The sequence below is a fragment of the Diabrotica virgifera genome, chromosome 8 (genome assembly GCF_917563875.1).
Source record: "Diabrotica virgifera virgifera chromosome 8, PGI_DIABVI_V3a".
NCBI lineage: Eukaryota > Metazoa > Arthropoda > Insecta > Coleoptera > Chrysomelidae > Diabrotica > Diabrotica virgifera.
The window spans coordinates 47,941,866-47,964,313 of NC_065450.1; the positions used below are offsets into that span (position 1 = coordinate 47,941,866).

Below are 22,448 nucleotides of genomic sequence, written 5' to 3' on the forward strand. Positions count from 1 at the left end.
CCACAAATTAAGTTTTCTTGTTGTAGCTTCCAGCGTCTCTTGTACTTTAAATACAGTTACATTGCTACCTTGTAATATCATATTTAAATTGTTCAATAAGTCAAAAATATCACAAAGATAGGCCACCTTGATTAACCAATTGAAATCATGAAAACTGTGTTTTTAAATTGAAATATTGCATCCCTAACCGTTGGTGGATGCTGTTCTAAGAACATTGAAAGCTCTTCCTTGAATTCAGTAAGTGTTTTTAAAACATTCCCTTTTGATAGCCAACGCACTTTGCAGTATGACAGAAGATGTTCATGTTCACTCCCCATTTCTTTGCACAATACAGAGAATACTCTTGAGTTCAGTGGGTCAGATTTTATGAAGTTTATAAATTTTACAGTCCTGCATAGATTCGGTTACAAACAGTGGCGTTTTTTGACAGCTAATGCCTCTGTGGATACTACATCGCACCCAAGTACATTCTGGTGCTACGGCTTTGATCCTCGGAAAAGCCTGGCGTCAGTCAGAGAGCGTCCTTAAAAGCCAAGTTGTGAAACGGCGAGGTGACCCGGCATTTTGTTTTCGTGGCCCGGTACCGGGTCGCGACCCACCATTTGGGAAACGCTGTCCTAAGCAAATTACCACAAGAAAACAATTTCAGAACTTTTTAGACAAAACCATTGTCGTCCTTCCCTATCTTTTCGCCTTCATAAGGATGTAGTGGCGTCGTGATAATTTGTTGGCTATTTCTGTCCAAGTATCTCTCTCCTGTACGTGTTGTTTTGCTTAAGGAGAATGAGTAACCAGTCATCTTCCTTTTCATCGGAGAGGTTATACCTTTTTAACCGGAAGTGTATATCTTTTTTTGTCTTGCTAAGACGCGTCGAATAATATGTCGCTTGTAGGTACTATTTCGATTACTTTAAAATAGTACTTCCGGTTGCAACTCTAAAACCAGAAATCATGGGTCAAATTTCTCACCTTTATTATCATCCTTTGGTTACATTAGACGCCTCAATTGCCATGTCTGGTATGATAACGGAGAAGTTGGGTTTACAAAGTCCCTGGGACAGACGGACATGGATAATTAAATGTTTTCACATTTTTCCAAAATGGGTGAAAACAATTAGGCAAATCTAATTGAGAGAATTAGTAATCATTATTTAACCATTAGGTGATAATACTACGCTATGAAGCACTATCATTACGCCTATTTGCTATTATGCATTATGGTCCAAGAGCTGTGAGACATTTTTGAGAAGGTATTTTAGGCAACCTGAAAATTTTTCAGGTGACTCTTCCATGATAGCCTAATACAAAAATGCCGGTCTGGCTGGAGGGTAGCGGTTATTTTCCCCAAAAATCCCCCCCAAAGTTAAATAAAAGGGTAAAAATTGTTATTACAAAAAATATCATTGACGTGACTTTGAAGTAAATTTAAATATTCAAATATAAAGGAAATAAACCGGCCAGGCGATTTTAACTCTGCAAGATACTTGCATGGGCGCCCCAGGAATATTTTCAGGGGATGCATCTGAACTTCAGAAGATTTCATCTGAATCTGTACATACTATTAACGAGTATAAAATATACAACTATACGTGCATAGCTATGTACATTCCTTCCGGACAGGGAGGTGTAATTGTTATTTTGACAGGGTATTTTTTAACATTAAAAATAAATATTCTAAAAAAGACAGGTTTTTGGTGAAATTTTCCAACTGCCAGGTGATCAAACAAATTACGCGTGCATATAAATGAAAGCACTATAGGTAAGCAGCAGTGTGAAAAAGATCGTATACCGATAGCTGTTTGCGTCCTCTGTTGTAGCTGAGCGAGTCCTTTCGCTCGAGAAAAATCACGTGACCTGGCGATATCCATGTTGTTGTTTCTCGAAACGTTAGAGTAATTATTATATATTATAGTTTTTTAAGTAACTTTTTCTTAATTAAAAAAAAATAATACGTACTATACAATAGATTTTGCAAATATGACAGAAAAAGACAAATTTATTATTAAAAATATATAGGTGGAAAAGTAACTAATAAAAGGTATAATAATAGTAAAACTATAACTAAATTAATTCTGTGTCCGAATCGTGTACTTCTTCTTCAAACTCCTCATCTGAGCTTAAATGTTCATTCTCTTCTTCTTCGTCAGACTCCCCTCGAGACTCAGATTCCTCTTCTACATGATCTGTAAATAGTTGAAATATGTATTTAGAATTAATTAAAAATTAATTAGTGATTAATTAGTTGAGTTGCTACGTATTATCCGTTCTTTTATACGGAGTCGAAGCCGGGACAATCACGGGCGCATCTGAAGTAAGACTTGCCGTTGTTGAGATGTGGAGTTATCGAATAATGTTAAATATATCATGGACACACGTAACAAACACGGAAACATTAAGAAAGATAAAAAGGGCAAAAAAATACTCAACACTATGAAGGAAAGAAACATGAGCTACTTTGGCCATATACTAAGAAATAAAAAACGTGATGTGATAGGTTATATAAGGATAAGGAAATGTATTAAGCATTGGTTATATAAGTAAGAATACGTAGCAACTCAATCAATTAATCACTAACTAATTTTTCATTAATTCAATGGCAAGTCTTTCTTCAGATGCGCCCGTGATTGTCTAGGCTTCGACTCCGTATAAAAGGACAGAGAGTACGTAGCAACTCAATTAATTAATCACTAATTAATTTTTAATTAATTCTAAATACATACTACAACTATTTACAGATCGTGTAGAAGAGGAATCTGAGTCTCGAGGGGAGTCTGACGAAGAAGAAGAGAATGAACATTTAAGCTCAGATGAGAAGTTTGAAGAAGCAGTACAAGATTCGGACACAGAATTAATTTGGTTTTTAGTTTTATACTTTTGTACCTATATATTTTTAATAATAAATTTGTCTTTTTCTATCATATTTGCACAATCTATTGTATAGTAAAAGCTATAATATATATAATAATTACTCTAACGTTTCGAGGCACAACAACATGGATATCTCCAGGTCACGTGATTTTTCTCGAGCGAACGGACTCGCTCAGCTACAACAGAGGACGCAAACAGCTATCGGTATACGCTCTTTCTCACACTGCTGCTTACCTATAGTGGTTTCATTTATATGCACGCGTAATTTGTTTGATCACATGGCAATTGGATAATTTCACCAAAAAACCTGTCTGTTTTAGAATATTTATTTTTAAAATTAAAAAATACCCTGTCAAAATAACAATTGCACCTCCCTGTCCGGAAGGAATGTACATAGCTATGCATGTATAGTTGTATATTTTATACTCGTTAATAGTATGTACAGATTCAGATGAAATCTTCTGAAGTTCAGACGCACCCCCTGAAAATAATCCTGGGGCGCCCATGCAAGTATCTTGCAGAGTTAAAATCGCCCTCAAATCGCCTGGTCTGTTTATTTTCTTTATATTTGAATATTTAAATTTGCTTTCAAGTCATATCAATGATATTTTTTGTAATAACAATTTTTACCCTTTTTTAACTTTGGGGGGATTTTTTGGGGAAAATAACCGCTACCCTCCAGCCAGACCAGCATTTTTGTATTAGGCTATCATAGAAGAGTTACCTGAAACATTTTCAGGTTGCCTTAAATACCTACTCAAAAATGTCTCACAGCCTTATACTATTACACATTACACATACTATACTATCCGCTGAGAGGGTTGACATGGAGGGGATATGACATATCGACAGTGCTTCTTATGGTGGCACAATTTGTAAGCAGCCTCCTACGGGCGATAAATTCAGTTCTTTTTCTTCACTGTATTTTCTTACCTTAGTAATGAAATCCACCTCTTCTTTTCAACCAGATCAGTTTGGAAACACAAAGAATCTACATATCCCTGTTTCACTATAGTGTTTATAATCCGGGGCAAAGCACATTGCCATTTTTATTATACAAAATACAATGGTTCACAAAAGTTCCTAACCTTTGCTTGGGTAATATCACTAAAGACCGGATTATATGTTTTTTGCATATCGATAACCATCAAAGATACAATCAAACGCTTCAGGATGTGGACGAATTATGATAATTAAAGGCGTTTGAGACTAATTTAATTTTACATATTTAGAATATTTTCGTTTTTTTAACATATTTGGATGGTTTGAACATATTTTCGAACGTTTGACATATTTTGGCATATTTTTAACAAATTTTAGCGAAATCTTTGTTTATGTAACAAGAATCGTCGCAGACCTAGGGAAAACCCCACCATGTAACAATGGTTAGGTTTAGAAATGATGCTTTCATGAACTTTTCCTTCCCAACATTGTTCCAACTAACAAAATCTTGCTTATGGTTTCCGATGCTTCGTCATACATGGTCAAAGCTGGCCAACAACAAAAAGTTTTATATCCCAATTTAATTCATGTGACATGTTTGGCGAATGGTTTAAACAGAATGGCGGAAGAAATTCGAAATTCATTTCCTACAGTTAATAGTTTAATTAGCAACGTGAAGAAAATATTTTTAAAATCGCCTTTAAGGATTCAGATATATAAAGAAAAAGTACCAAATACTCCTTTGCCACCGGAGCCTATAATCACAAGATGAGGAACATGGTTAAAAGCCGCTTGTTTTTATGTGGAACATTTTTCCCTATAAAAGAACTCATTTTAAGTTTTGAAGAAACAAAAATATTGGTGAGATTTCAAAATGCAAATCAATTTTAGAAAACAGGTCACTGCACAATAAGCTTTGTTTTATTAAATCGAAATATGAATTTGTTTATAAAACCATCCTCAATCTTGAAACTGAATCGCTTTCACTAGAAGTCTATTAATTTAATTCAGAAATTTAAGGCAAACGTTGAGAAAGTTTCTGGAAAAATTGGACAATCCATAAATAATAAATGTATTGGTACTTTACAGAAAACTAGTGCTTTAAATTATTACAGGAAGCAAACCAAATTCTTTGTGGCGATTTTGATGTTAATACCAATTTAAATGCGGAGATTGTTAATGTTTTAAAATTTGCACCAATCACATCAGTTGATGTTGAACGAAGCTTTTCAACATACAAATTACTACTAATGGATAGGCGACTTAATTTTAGTATTGAAAATATTGAAAAACATTTGATTGTGAATTGTTTTTACAAGAAGGAATAAAATGTAGAAACGTAAGTAATAGTAATAGGCACTAGATAGGTAAACATTGGTATATTTAGGTTAATTTTGTCAATATATCTATGGTTATTTAATAAAACTTTTATACATTTTTTAGTGCATATTTTCTTGTTCTTTTAAAATGTTTTTCACATATTCCACATATTTGGAACATATTTTAAACTTTTAGGGAATATTTTCAACATATTTTACTAATATTTCAGACATATATATGCACATATTTCAGTCAAAACAAGAACATATAATCCGGTCTTTAAATATCACTAAAAAACTATATTTCATAGAAATTTAAGACCGAATTATGGTGGTATTATCTTAAAGAACACTATACTTAAGCAAAAAAAAACAGCAGAGGAAGGAAAATTTCAACTTTTAGGAATTAAAAACTTTGAGATCGGACCAACTCTGGCTTTTTAACCTTTGTTTACAAAATCATAATACCAATATGACTGTAGTGACGTCACACTTCGGCTGTCATCCTTAAAATCACGTAGTATTTTTCCATATTTAAACAATATTTATGTTTTATATCAGACATTTTTTACCATATAAAGTATTTATAGCAAATTTTTGCTCTTTGATTACTGTCTACTTGTACTTTAAATTTGTGCTCTCTATTACAATTTGTGCACTTTGATTACAGGAATCAAAGAGCACAAATTGTAATAGATAATGAACCTAGTCCAGAAGTTAAAATCAGGAGAGGAGTTTTTTTTTATGGCTTCGGCAATTTGCATGATGTTTTAATCTCATTAAACGCAGTAAAAAGTTTATGACTTATTTGCAATCGAATAGGCTAGAATAGATACATTTAAAGTTCGAAATCAATACAACAATTAGTGAAAAGAAGAGAAAATATATATATATATATATATATATATATATATATATATATATATATATATATATATATATATATATATATATATATATATATATATATATATATATATACAGGGTGGTTCATCTTATTCGCCTCGGTCTCTGTACGGAAAACCACTTGATATTTTAAAAAAATTTCTTCACAGAAATATACAGGGCTTTTAATACTACAACCTAAAAATAATGTGAATTATACAGGGTGTTCCAAAAACGAGTGGTATATCAAAGTTATATTTTTTCTTATGGAATGCCCTATATCTGATGACATTATTGAATTGACCTTAAAAAATAAGCTATACTTTCATAAGGGTTCCCTATACCTAAATACAGGGTGTTTTGATTTATTTCGATTTTTATAAAAATGTAAGGTTTTAGAGAAAAATAAATATCTACGAATCTAAGAAGCAGTAACAAATTCTTTCTTGGATCTTAATAGTAGACTATTGAGTATACTTAAACAGATGCTTATTGCAACAAAATTTCTTACAGGGTGGTCAAAATATAAGATTGTTCTAGTAACAAATTCAAGCTGTAATAACTTACTTATTTTAAATAGAACACCCTGTATCTTACTAGTCTATCGCGTAGAAAATTTACTTAGCTTTCAATTTGTACTAGGGTTTCCTATACCTATCTTTTTACAGGGTTGTCAAAATATTAGATTTTTCTATTAACAAATTCAAGCTGTAATAACTTACTTATTTTAAATAGAACACCCTGTATCTTACTAGTCTATCGAGTAGAAAATTTACTTAGCTTTCAATTCTTATTAGGGTTTCATATACCTAACTCCCTTCATTTTTGAAATATTTAAAGATTTCCTAATTTGTAAGCTTTAAAAATTAGAATTACATAAGTACCTATGTCGTGGTTATGTACAACACATCACCAATACCGGCAATATACTTAAATATCTTAGTCAAGATAGTTTCATTAATAAAATTCACATTTTTATCATTTAATCACACAGAGTGTTCTTATTTTAAATGACATACTCGATATCCTATTCTTTATAATGGAAGATATTTAAAATCTCTTCAATTCCATGTTAACATTCTCAATACACATGTTATTCTGTAAATATAAATTCCCATGTTAATCTGTAAATACCCATTTTTACATATTTTTGTACAATAGGCTCGTTTTCGTCAAAGTAGCCATTGCATTTAATTGTTTGTAATTGCGATTTAAAGATTCAAAGAAAAAGTGGCGTTCTTAAATTTACTTAATAACCGTTGGGTTAAGATATGGAAAATACTTATACTGAATGAAATATAATTTAAATATCTTCCAGAATACGGCACCTAATAGTGTATGCAGTTTAAAATAAACATATTATTCAATTTCACATGTAGGCCAAAATCAACTAAAATAATACAGCACTCTGTGTGATTACATGATAACAATGAAAATTTTATTAATGCCAGTACCTTGTCTAAGGGCCGATTTCTCATATCGAGTTCAACTCCAGTTTAACCTGAACTTTTAGTAAACGTCAGTTTAAAGTCAAAATCGTCTTTCTCAATTCCCATTCAACCGATGGCAGTTTAAACTTGAACGATGCTTGAACGGTGGAATTCGGCCGTTCAAAGATTTCAGAACTCAGTTCAGATGATTTCATGGACTACGCATGCGTTGTATTAACACGAAACGCTGTCATAATATAAATATATCCTATTTTATTATATTAAGCCTAACGATAAACGATAACATTATTTGTGTTTTTATAATATTTATTTATAATTATTAAAATGACTATTTGACTATAAATACTTAAATTTTACTTTATTCAAAGACAGCATAAAAAAGGTAGTTCAAAATGGCGACAGTTTTTTGCCTTTTGCCATCTATTGGCATTTCTCGAAAGCTGTAGAACGAGCACTGACATGAACGCGCAATGAGAAATGCATTCCAAACAGAACCGGAGATCACCCGTGAACCCGGTTCAACTGAACCATAGATTAACGCAGGTATGAGAAATCGACCCTAAGTATCTTGCTGGTGTTGGTGATGTGTTGTACATAAACACGACATAGGTACTTATGTAATTCTAATTTTTAAAGCTTACAAATTAGGAAATCTTTAAATATTTAAAAAATGAAGGGAGATAGGTATAGGAAACCCTAATAAGAATTGAAAGCCAAGTAAATTTTCTACTCGATAGACTAGTAAGATACAGGGTGTTCCATTTAAAATAAGTAAGTTATTACAGCTTGAATTTGTTAATAGAACAATCTCATATTTTGACCACCCTGTAAGAAATTTTGCTGCAATAAGCATCTGTTTAAGTATACTAAATAGTCTATTATTAAGATCCAACAAAGAATTTGTTACGGCTTCTTAGATTCGTAGATATTAGTTTTTTTCTAAAACCTTACATTTTTATAAAAATCGAAATAAATCAAAACACCCTGTATTTAGGTATAGGGAACCCTTATGAAAGTATAGCTTATTTTTTAAGGTCAATTCAATAATGTCATCAGATATAGGGCATTCCATAAGAAAAAATATAACTTTGATATACCACTCTTTTTTGGAACACCCTGTATAATTCACATTATTTTTAGGTTGTAGTATTGAAGGCCCTGTATATTTCTGTGAAGAAATTTTTTTCAAATATCAAGTGGTTTTCCGTACAGAGACCGAGGCGAATAAGATGAACCACCCTGTATATATATATATATATATATATATATATATATATATATATATATATATATATATATATATATATATATATATATATATATATATATATATATGTATATATATATATATATATATATATATATATATATATATATATATATATGTATATATATATATATATATATATATATATATATGTATATATATATATATATATATATATATATATATATATATATATATATATATTGTTGTGATCTTGATTATTGATATGAGATAATATTTTTATATGTCATTTAATTTAATCAATGCATTAATAATAATCTAATTAATTTACCAGATCACATATCAATATGTTTTCAATCTCAGGGCTTTTTATAAAATTAATTACTTACATACGTGGCTTCTAAGTATTTCTTAATGGTTCCTAATCGGGATAGGAAAGAAAAGAGTAAAATAATAACACATATGGGTTACAATTGTAATCAAAATATTGTTTATTTTATTTAAATGGCAATCACTGCTTAATATTTGCTATATCTTATTTTTCTTAAACATAACATTTACACATGGGAATCTTATTTTCTTTTGATTTCCAATTGAAAGTTTTTATTAACATTTAACTATTATGATTTATTAGCAACAATTCTATTTAAGTTTGATGAAGCTTTTCTGATATTATTGATTATGTTTCTTCAATTTTAAATGTGGTATTTACTACGAAAAACCCATACATTCATGTCCAAACAAATGAGACTGACCTTTTTCTGGTGCACTGAGAATGTCTTCACACAAGACCCGTTTCCTGCTATCCTTGGCTGCAATCCAAACCTCGTCCTGGCTTCCAGTAATGTTCTCCTCTGAAACTAGCTCGTATAGCTCTCGTTTCCTGCTTCTGTCGTGATGCTGTGTTCTACCTTTTTCGAAACTGCAATCAGCTACCGGGAACTCTTGGCTCAAGGAGGTTCTTTTACTCTCAACCTGGCCTACCTCTCGTTCTACGATAGATACTTCACACTCACGGAACTACACAGGCTTTCTCACTCTCCGTACACTACCGTCTACTACTCGACTTCACTTCTCGACAGCTCAAAACATTCTGATCTCTATTTGTCATTCATTCCCCTTCTTTCTAAATATCCCTTCCAGATTCACAAATCAAACTTCCACCACCAACTCTCATTCGCAGTATTCCTCAAAACCAATTTTTAAACTTTCTAAATATGCTTAATGGATTTCAAAGAAAATAGTTAATTCCCATTCTAAAATTACTTTCTACTATATACAAATTTTAATGACCTACTCTCTATTTCCACTTAGTCTTATTTAGCATCGGCTAATGATCGATCCTTCCGCGAACAAACGATAATGGCCTATTATCGATTTCACTTGAGTCTTATTTAATCACTTCTTAAAATTAAATATAACAATTTGTTGTATACAGGTTGTTTTAAATTTATATGCCCGTGGTTGAGAAAATTGAAAATATTTTATATTAAATTGAATTCTGTTTATAATTATCTAATTTTAATTTTCATATCAAATAGAAATATAACAAATCCCCGCCTTGTATTCGATAAAATTTATCTGCATTTTTAAATAAATTTTCTCGAGGGCAAAACCAACTCCCTGTATATTTCCTTACTTTAATCTACGTCTTATACCCCTTCTTCTTGTATTACTCTAATTAGTCCCACCTGTAGAGTAATTGTTTCCTTATTTTCAGTGTCCTCATCCTGTGTTAGAGTGTCGGCTATTATGTTGTCTTTCCCTTTTTCCCATATCAATCTTCTGTCTTTTTCCTCAGATTTTTCACATACTTTTACCGTGTATTCTGCATCCTCGTTTTCATATGCCTCCTCTTCAAATGTCACTGTTTCGATCATATCTTTTTCGCTTTCATTTGTTAGCTTTATTTCTTCTTCTCCTGAGCTCATCTCTTCTTTTGAGGAATCCCAGTTTTCTTTTGCTTTTGATACTCTCAATTTTTCTTCTTCTGGGCTCAACTCTTCTTTTGAGGAGCCACAGGTTTCATTTTCTTTTGTCTTTTTCTGACTTTTTCTCCCTTTTCTTCTTTGTCCTTGCTTCGTTGCCAGATTCATTTCCACTGTTTGTTCTTTACCTGATTCGTCCGTATTTTGTTTCTCCTGTTCCTTGTTCTGTTCTTCTTCTTTTTCTTCTGTTAGATTCATCGTATTATTTTTAAAATCTATCACTACATGTTTTTCTGCCAATTCGTCAACTCCTACTATCATGTCATGTGACATGTTTGGCATTATTACACATTGTAGTGCATACATATTCTTGCCCAGTCGTACCATTACTCGTATGCCTTCATTTATAGTTGCCAATGTCCGTTTGTTTGCGCCCACTAAATTTACCCTAGGTATTTTATAAATTAAATTTGTTAAGTTAACTTCTTCTATTAGTTTTCTGTTGACCAATGTTATTTCAGATCCAGTGTCTATCATAATTTTAATTGGTTTCTCGTTGATAAATCCATCCACAAATTTTAAATTAATTCCATTTTTCTTTTCGTTGTTTCTTGCCAATTTAATAAACTCCTTGGGGTTACAAAAGATTCCTGTTTGATTTTTGGTTTTTAGTGAGCGCCGTCGTGAAAAAACGCCGGTTGCTCATCGTAGTTTATATTTTCGTCATAATGTCTCTCTCCGTCATATTCATCTGTCTGGGTATTATTTACTTCTCTTCTATTTTCTCTTGGTCTGTCGGATCTGTTTCGGTTTTCTCGATATCCCTGTTCATTTTGTCTACCATTATTTCTGTTTTCTTGATTTGAGCGTGTGGTGTTTCTATTCTGGTATTCTCGATTTCTGTCCTCATTCCATTGCCTATTTCTTTGTTCATAATTTCCTCTTCCGTTGTCTCTATTTTCGTTTTCCCTTCTGGGATTAAATTCTCGTCTTGTATAGTCCCTCCTATTTTGATTTCTATCTCTGTAATCCTGTGTTTCTCGGAACCTGTAATCTTCTCGCGACCTTCTTGATTTTCTTTCTCTTAAACGTGATTCTCTTATTTGTAGGAATTGGCATAAACTATCTATGTCTTTGTAGTTGTGCAATGTGATATGGTCTTCCAGCGTTTCTTCGAAATGTCTTGCAATCAGTTCGACTAATTGTTCCGATGAGTAATTATATTGTAGATGTTTTGCGTTATAGTAAATTTGTAATGCATATGTCCTTTCTGATATACCCATCCTATCATTGTATTTCCCATTTTGCAATTCCTTGTTAATTTCCAATTGTTGGACTTTTCCCCAGAAATAATTCAAAAATTTTTGTTCAAATTGTTGCCAACTGTCAAATTCTTCTTCTTTGCAATCGAACCATAGGCTTGCTTCATATTTGAGATGGTTTCTGATAGTTTCTTTTGCTGTTTCGAAATTTCCGATGTGCTGTATTTTCTTTTTCAGGCTATTTATGAACGGCACTGGGTGTAATCTTCTTACATCCCCGCCAAACCTTATCTTCACGTCATCTGTGCTATGTATAACCATTTCTCTTCTTTCTCCGACATTTTGTTGGGTATTGATTTCCGCAATCTTTCTTTCCACTTCTTCTATGTCTGCTTGAATAGCGTTTTGCAACTTGTTTTCCAAACTTTCCATTTCTTTTTTCTGGCAATTCGTTATCTCCTTTATTTTATTTTGAATTTTCATTTCTTGTTCTTTCATCTCGTTTTTCATTGTTGTTAAACATCCTTTTACTTCCTTTTCTATACGTTCCTCCATTTTCTTGTTGTTCTCTTCTATTGCTTGTTTCATTTTTTGTTGTGTTTCATCCATTTTTTTATCCAATTTTTGTTGTGTTTCATCCATTTTTTGTTGTGTTTCATCCATTTTCTGTTGTGTTTCATCCATTTTTTGATCCAATTTTTGTTGTGTTTCATCCATTTTTCGTTGTGTTTCCTCCATTTTTTGATCCATTTTTTGTTGTGATTCATCCATTTTTTGATCCACTTTATCCATTTTCTTTGATGTTTCTTCCTGATTTTTATCCATTTTTTGTTCTATTCTTTGTGACTGGAGTTGCATCATTTGTAATAATTTATCTATTCCTGATAATTCTTGCTGTTCTGATGCCATGATTGTCGTGTCTAAAATATCTTCTTGGTCTGAATTATTCTCTTGATTTGAATGTTCTTTTTGTTTTTTGTTGTCTTTGCTTTGGCTTCTTGTCACAGACATTTGTTTTCAAGAAGTACTGTCCCCGCCAAATATGAAATTTTACTAGTATGTTACCAAGACGACTTTTTCTCACCCAAATATTATAAATTGTCAATAAATATATCAAATGTAAATATCGTAAAAATAAAATATTAAATCAGTTATGTAAAATTTGTACCTAAAGAGATCTAAAATTTTATGTTATCAAATGTAAGTATCTCACTTTTTACCACAGGCATATAAATTTTCAAATACCGGCTTTACTCTTTCTATCCTTCAAATTTGCCACTAGAAATACTTAACAATGCTTTCCACGTTGGACGACAGTTGTTGTGATCTTGATTATTGATATGAGATAATATTTTTATATGTCATTTAATTTAATCAATGCATTAATAATAATCTAATTAATTTACCAGATCACATATCAATATGTTTTCAATCTCAGGGCTTTTTATAAAATTAATTACTTACATACGTGGCTTCTAAGTATTTCTTAATGGTTCCTAATCGGGATAGGAAAGAAAAGAGTAAAATAATAACACATATGGGTTACAATTGTAATCAAAATATTGTTTATTTTATTTAAATGGCAATCACTGCTTAATATTTGCTATATCTTATTTTTCTTAAACATAACATTTACACATGGGAATCTTATTTTCTTTTGATTTCCAATTGAAAGTTTTTATTAACATTTAACTATTATGATTTATTAGCAACAATTCTATTTAAGTTTGATGAAGCTTTTCTGATATTATTGATTATGTTTCTTCAATTTTAAATGTGGTATTTACTACGAAAAACCCATACATTCATGTCCAAACAAATGAGACTGACCTTTTTCTGGTGCACTGAGAATGTCTTCACACAAGACCCGTTTCCTGCTATCCTTGGCTGCAATCCAAACCTCGTCCTGGCTTCCAGTAATGTTCTCCTCTGAAACTAGCTCGTATAGCTCTCGTTTCCTGCTTCTGTCGTGATGCTGTGTTCTACCTTTTTCGAAACTGCAATCAGCTACCGGGAACTCTTGGCTCAAGGAGGTTCTTTTACTCTCAACCTGGCCTACCTCTCGTTCTACGATAGATACTTCACACTCACGGAACTACACAGGCTTTCTCACTCTCCGTACACTACCGTCTACTACTCGACTTCACTTCTCGACAGCTCAAAACATTCTGATCTCTATTTGTCATTCATTCCCCTTCTTTCTAAATATCCCTTCCAGATTCACAAATCAAACTTCCACCACCAACTCTCATTCGCAGTATTCCTCAAAACCAATTTTTAAACTTTCTAAATATGCTTAATGGATTTCAAAGAAAATAGTTAATTCCCATTCTAAAATTACTTTCTACTATATACAAATTTTAATGACCTACTCTCTATTTCCACTTAGTCTTATTTAGCATCGGCTAATGATCGATCCTTCCGCGAACAAACGATAATGGCCTATTATCGATTTCACTTGAGTCTTATTTAATCACTTCTTAAAATTAAATATAACAATTTGTTGTATACAGGTTGTTTTAAATTTATATGCCCGTGGTTGAGAAAATTGAAAATATTTTATATTAAATTGAATTCTGTTTATAATTATCTAATTTTAATTTTCATATCAAATAGAAATATAACAATATATATATATATATATATATATAGACATATATAGTGAGCACGTAAAGGTTGGAATAAATTCATTTTCTCGAGAATGGACAATTTTGGAAACTAATCCCGAAAGAGGTTGATTTTTATTTTTAAATTACGACTTTTTGGCATGTATATCATACTAGTGACGTCACCCATTTGGGCGTGATGACGTCATCGATGATTTTTTAAATCAGAATAGGGGTCGTGTCACAGCTCATTTGAAAGGTAATTCGATTCTCTATTCAGTAATATAAACATTAACATAATTATTTGTACAGGGTGTCCAAACAAATTTTTTTGAATTAAATTAATTGCAGCAAAAAAAAGAATACATAATGTAACTTATTTAACTCAAAATACATTTTACTGCTATCAGAAAACAGGAAAAAATGTTTATTTGACAAATAAAAATTATTGCTTTTTGCAAATTCAATATTAAAGCAGCCACCCACCTGCCTATTGACAATTTGAATATTTATTTTAAGCGAAAAGCAACAATTTCTTTTCATATAAACATTTTTTTCTGTTTTCTGAGAGCAGTAATAAATTACAAATATATATTCTTCTTTTTATGTCAATAAATGTAATTCAAAAAAAAATTTTTTCTACACCCTGTATAAATAATCATGAAGTTTATACAACTGAATAAATAATTGAATTACCTTTTAAATGAGCTAACTCACGACTCCTATTCTCATTTAAAAAAATCATTGATGACGTCATCACGCTCAAATGGGTGACGTCACTAGTATGATATATATGCCAAAAAGTCGTAATTTAAAAATAAAAATTGACCTGTTTCAGGATTTTTTCCAAAATCGTCCATTCTCGAAAAAATGAATTTATTCCAACCTTTACGTGCTCACTGTATACATACACATTAACATGGGACACTCGCTTCACGTCCAGGGGCCCATCAGGACATTATAATATAAAACATACACAGGAAAACTAGGCCACGGTAAATAGGATTAAACATATAAAGGAGAGAAAACAAAGGTAAAACAAGTTATTATTATTATTTTTTTTTCAACTAAAGAAAAATATTACATTTGGTCAAAAAATCGATTATGCAGTCGTAAATTAATCTATTTTGAGTCGCTAGGGCAGATAAAACGTCAAACGGAGATTTACCGGTAATATGAACTATATTATTATATAATAAGGTGGATTCCAGATTATATTTGGCACAACCAAAAATTACATGATCTAGGTCGCCTTCTACTCCACATTCCACACAGTTTTTACTCTCAACCACATGAATTCTTGCAAGAGGAGAGGAGTTAGACATAGATGTATTATGTCTCCTTACTATTTAATGTGTAATGACCATCTCAAAGTGAAGGACTAATAATTAACGGAAGATCTATTAACAACATAAGATATGCAGATGACACGGTGATTATGGCAAGCTCTGCTGAACAACTCCCATTACTACTAAACAAAACAGTTTCTGTAAAGAATATGGTCTAAAAATGAATATAAAAAAGATAAAATACATGATAATAACTAAGTAAACAAACCTACAAACAAGCATACATTTGGGAAATGTGCCGATAGAAAGGGTAGATAAATACCTACAAATATCTAGGAACCTAGATTTCAGAGAAAAATGATCAAAGAACAGAAATAAGGATCAGGTTAAAGATAGCAACAAATGCATTTGTAAAAATGAAAACAATTCTCTGAAACAAAGACCTTAGATTAGAACTCAAAGTCAGAGCTTTGAGATGCTACGTGTTCCCGATGCTGCAATATGGACTTAAAAGCTGTGGTAAACGTATAATGTGGTGTAGCAGAAGGATGCTTATTATGAAGGGATGCTCCTTAAAGTAACCGGTTCACGAAATAACGAATTTATGCGTTACTTTATGGACGCAGTGTATATTATGTTATGTCGTGTTATAATGTAATAAATAATATTTATTTTTGTATACAAATATAATTTAAAGTTTGCGGTTTTAGTACTCCTACCTTGATTTGAGTAAGCAAAAGTTGGTCAAAAATGAAGTGCATAAAAATACCTGAACATAAAACATTTCTTATGCATAAAAATCCCAATCTTACTTGTAAATAAATATCAGTGTAATATTTCCTTTTAGTCCTATCGCAAGTGGGGGTACAACGGCCTCCTTAATTCAGATGGACTTACCCAAGTTTTTTTATGTATTTTGACCCGTAGAACACGATTTTTTGGGTAACAGTCGATCCGGATGTCGATAAGATTGTTATAAACAAAGAACTTGAGGAATTACATAACAGCGATTTCTCGTAAAACAAAACATTTTTTTGTATTCTTTGGGTGATTCTCAGCAAAAAATGATCTTACCAGTTTTTTCGTAGGATGCATAGTTTTCGAGATAAACGCGGTTGAACTTTAAAAAATCGAAAAAGTGCAATTTTTGAACCCGAATAACATTTGATTGAAAAATAAAATAGCAATTATTCTGCTTACCGCATTTGAAAGTTCAAAGTCAAATTCTATCGGTTTTAATTACTTTCATTGTTAAAAATTAATTTTTTTATTGTTAAACAAAACTATAAACACATAGTGATGTTTTCAATGCATATCTCATTTGAAATCGAACGAGTAATCTCGCATACAGACAATTTCAACGTAGATTACGTATATTAAAACGCATGCATTGGGCACGGGAAACACTATGTGTTTATGGCTTTGTTTAACAAATAAAAACTTAATTTTTAGCAATGCAAATAATCAAAGCCGATAGAATTTAACTTGAATTTTCAAGTGCAGTAAGCAGAATTGCTATTTTATTTTTAAATCAAAAGTTATTCGGGTTAAAAAATTGCACTTTTTCGATTTTTTGAAAGTTCAACCGTGTTTATCTCAAAAACTATGCATCCTACGAAAAAACTTGTAGGACCATTTTTTGCTGAGAATCACCCAAATACTATAAAAAAATGTTTTGTTTTGCGAAAAATCGCTGTTATGTAATTCCTCAAGTTCTTTGTTTATAACAATCTTATCGACATTCTGATCAACTGTTACCCAAAAAATTCGTGTTCTACGGGTCAAAATACATAAAAAAATTGCGTAAGTCCATTTGAATTTAAGGAGGCCGTTGTTCCCCCCCTGGCGACAGCGATTTTTCGCAAAACAAAACATTTTTTTGTATTCTTTGGGTGATTCTCAGCAAAAAAATGATCTTACAAGTTTTTTCGTAGGATGCATAGTTTTCGAGATAAACGCGGTTGGACTTTAAAAAATCGAAAAAGTGCAATTTTGGAACCCGAATAACATTTGATTAAGAAATAAAATAGCAATTATTCTGCTTACCGCATTTGAAAGTTCAAAGTCAAATTCTATCGGTTTTAATTACTTTCATTGCTAAAAATTAATTTTTTTATTGTTAAACAAAACTATAAACACATAGTGATTGAATGATGTTTTCAATGTATATCTCATTTTTGAAATCGAACGAGTAATCTCGCATACAGACAATTTCAACGTAGATTACGTATATTAAAACGCATGCATTGGGCACGGGAAACACTATGTGTTTATGGCTTTGTTTAACAAATAAAAACTTAATTTTTAGCAATGCAAATAATCAAAGCCGATAGAATTTAACTTGAATTTTCAAGTGCAGTAAGCAGAATTGCTATTTTATTTTTAAATCAAAAGTTATCCGGGTTCAAAAATTGCAATTTTTCGATTTTTTGAAAGTTCAACCGTGGTTATCTCGAAAACTGTGTATCCTACGAAAAACCTATAGGAACATTTTTTTCTTAGAATGACCCAAAAAATGCATAAAAATATTTTGTTTTGCGAGAAATCGCTGTTATGTAATTCCTCAAGTTCTTTGTTTATAACAATCTTATCGACATCCGGATCGACTGTTACCCAAAAAATTCGTGTTCTACGGGTCAAAATACATAAAAAATGGGTAAGTTCATCTGAATTAAGGAGGCCGTTGTACCCCCCTGGCGACAGGACTATTTAAACCTGCAATTTCTGCAAATAATACTAAAAGTAAAATGAAAAAACGATAAGAGCATTGTATAACGTAAGAAATATCGTTGTTAAACCACATTTTCATAAGTTTGTGGTTTTTATTGACATGTTATACACTGAATATTTTAACAAGAATAAAAAGCCGCCTAAACGCCGTAAAAATGGGTGGCTCACGCAATGTTCCAGCTACAAAAGAGCTGATATGATATATCAATATTAAATGGCGCAAAAATGTATTTTCGTTTTGATGGAAAATAAAATTATAATTTTATTTTGAAAGATTTTTCCATAGTATTTGCTATACACATTTGAAATAAAACGGGTAAGTATCAAGTAAGAAATTTATTCGATTTTCTGTTAGCTTCATAGGCCTGGACCCCACGTACCAAAAAAAGTTGTTTAATAGCAAGCTGAAAATTTGTCAATAGCTTAACGGTGTGTAGTCGGACAAACTTTGATGTACGGGAACACTGGAACAGTGGAAGATTTAATTGTGGAACAGGTTACAGGTTTCGAACGTCCGACTACGAAAATGTTCGTGGTATTTAGTCGGACAGAACTTCCAGTTGATTTGTTACCCTTTTATTAATTATGTTACCCTTTCATTAAATAATTCCTGCCATTTGACATGTTCTACGTGTCGGGCTTATTAAAATTCCCAACATATTTGTCGGACAAACATTTTTTCATCTATTAATTAAAGTTTGCTATTGAATAACCTTTAAAACAACCTGCGAGTTTTAACGATCATAAACTTGTCAGGATGACACGTTCCACAATTAAAACTTCCCCTGTTCCAGTGTTCCCATGCATCAAAGTTTGTCCGATTAGACACCATTAAGTTATTAACAAATTTTTTGCTTGCTGTTAATCATTTTTTTGGTACGCGGGATCCAGGTCTATCGATTTTGTTAATAAAATAATCAAAGGTTGAATTTCTGGTGGAGTTGTCATGATTAGGTCTTGCTGGAGAGACACCTAGTAGGTTATTGATTATGTACTATAGAAAGGAACTACAACGTTAACGTAGTTTTATTATTTCATATGGTCAATGAATCCCTATATATGAAAAAACCGCGGAGTGCTACCATTTAAAGGGGTGCGTTTTTGGGAAATGGGTGAATTAGTCCCTGGGCACAGGTTACATTAGGGTGAGTTCTATGAACTTTTGGTACAAACACGTCTACATAAAAATTGTTCTTCGTTAAATTTCCTATCTAAATATAACACTTTTTAAAGTCAAAGATACTTTTTTTACAAAAATATATTCAAAAGAAAAAGCACAAAGAAACCCAAAAGAAAGAAATTTTGTTTTTTGCCCCATAACTTTTGTCCACGGGGATATAGGTATAGACATTGCTTCACAGAAAAAAAAAAAGGATTTACAGTTTTCGAAATATGATTTTTCAAAATTTGCCACTCACATCAATTTTGGCCAATTTTCCTTGTTATTTCGCAAATATTGTTCTGTAACTTTTTTCTACGCAACTTTAGGCATATGCAATGGTACATGTTAGCCCAGCCGCACACCAAAGAAACATGAAACGTAAATTACGTTTCATGGAAATAAAACAGTGCTAAACAAATAAACGTCCGCCCATTTGTGAAACTCTCCGAAAATAAAAATGTGTCATGAGCATGAATCACACTCGTTTCATTGGTAGGCGGACTTTGAGATTTGTTTAGCAGTGTTTTAGGTTCATGAAACATGTTTTTCGTTTCATGTTTCATGTTTTTCGTTTCATGTTTCTTTGGTGTGCGGCTGGGCTAAGAGGAATAGAAATCAATTACTTTTAAAATGTTCTACTGTATAATGTACGACTTCTTTTAAAGAGGTTATCTTTTTCAAGATTTTATACTTTTAACGAGTTTTTATATTTTTTACGATTATTTTTTAAATTTCCCATTATAACTTTTTTTTCTACATTTAGGTATATATTATATAATAAAAAAGAAAGCTTATTCTGTTTACTTTAAAATGGTGTATTATAAAAAATTCTAGGATTATTTTTGAATAAGATATGATTTTTTAAAATGTAATTAGTACTTGCATCGATTTTTTATTTTAGGATTATTTTTTAAATTTCTCATTACAACTTTTTTATGTGATTGTGTGTTATGATTCAATCTTATTTTTAATACTTTGGATTCACTTTGGTAATACTTTAGATTCACTTGACTCGGCCGGGCAAACTTCAAAATATGGATTAATTCCAATATTTACTGTCAAAGCTCCTGCACCACAAGCTTTGCTTGAAAAAGTAGCATGTAAATGTACCAAAGGATGTACAAACAACTGCGTTTGTTGATGTTTGTTGCTTGTAGGAAGATAGGAATTAGTTGTTTAATATTCTGCAAAGGGTGCATGTGCATGGGTACTAATTGTGGGAACTCTAAGATAACTGAGGTGTCAGGGGAAGATACTGAAGCTAATGCTAACGAAGAGATGGACTTTGATTTTGAAAAAATTTTAAATGTCAACGTTTAAATAATTTTATCTAATATGTAATTTTTGTAAAAGAAATAATTTTGAATAATACAGATAAAAAAATTTCAAAGGATCACTCGGTTTCCATTATTTAAATATATATGATACACCATTTTAAAGAACAGAAAATAAGCCCTCTTTATTGAGCAAAATATAGTATAGAGCAATATATAGTATATTCATGTACAAGAAAAAAAAAGTTATAATGAGAAATTTAAAAAAAAAATCCTAAAATCAAAATCGTTGCAAGTACTTATTACATTTTGAAAAATAATATCTTATTCAAAAATAATCCTAGAATTTTTTGTAATACACCATTTCAAAGTAAACAAAATAAGCGTTTTTTATTATATAATATAATATATACCTAAATGTAGAAGAAAAAAAGTTATAATGAGAAATTTCAAAAATAATCGTAAAAAATGTAAACAATTTTATTTTTTTATATTAGGTATTATATAATATATTATAATATTATATTATATATACTATATATAATATAATATTATATAATATATAATATATTATATAATAATATTATTTTATCTTTATATTATATTATAAAAAATCGTTAAAAGTATAAAACCTTGAAAAACCATAATCTCTTTCGAAAAGAAAAAGTCGTAGTACGTTATACAGTAGACCATTTTAAAGGTAATTGATTTCTGTTCCTATTACGTGTACCATTGCATATACCTAAAGTTACGTACAAAAAAGTTACAGAACAATATTTGCGAAATAACAAGGAAAATTGCCCAAAATTGCTGTGAGTGGCGAAATTTGAGAAATCATATTTCGAAAACTATAAATCCTAGTTACCTCTACTGAAAAACATTTTAAAGAAAAAATATGTAGGTTTTTTCTGTAAAGCAATGTCTATACCTGTATCCTCGTGGACAAAAGTTATGGGACAAAAAACAAAATTTCTTTCTTTTGGGTTTCTTTGTGCTTTTTCTTTTGAATATATTTTTGTAAAAAAAAAGTATCATTGACTTTAAAAAGTGATATGTAGATAGAACATTTAACCAGGAATAATTTTTATGTAGGTATGTTTGTACCAAAAGTGCATAGAACTCACCCTAATGTAACCTGTGCCCAGGGACTAATTCACCCATTTCTCAAAAACGCACCCCTTTAAATGGTAGCACTCCGCGGTTTTTTCATATATAGATGTCCATTGACCATATGAAATAATAAAACCCCGTTAACGTTGTAGTTCCTTTTAGCTATCTTATTTTGAATATAATCAGTAGCCTATAGGTGTTTGCAAACAGTTTCTAGAATATAGAAGGAACTGTTAAAATTCCTTGATCTTTGAAGTAGCTTCTGCAATGTATTGTTCTTTTGAGGCCAAACTGATCTATCTTATTGCTCTTTTTTCTAATTTAAAAATAATATCGGATTGGGCAGCTGTACTAGAACCCCAAAAAGGAATACCATATTGAAGATGAGACTTAA

At 31.2% G+C, this 22,448-nt stretch overlaps 1 protein-coding gene across 6 annotated transcripts in view; it reads right to left on the bottom strand.

Annotated features, from left to right (window-relative positions):
- The window catches only part of LOC126889954 (G-protein coupled receptor Mth2-like), a 595,837-nt gene that overhangs the window by 417,730 nt on the left and 155,659 nt on the right, over positions 1-22,448 (bottom strand). The window lies entirely within an intron of this gene.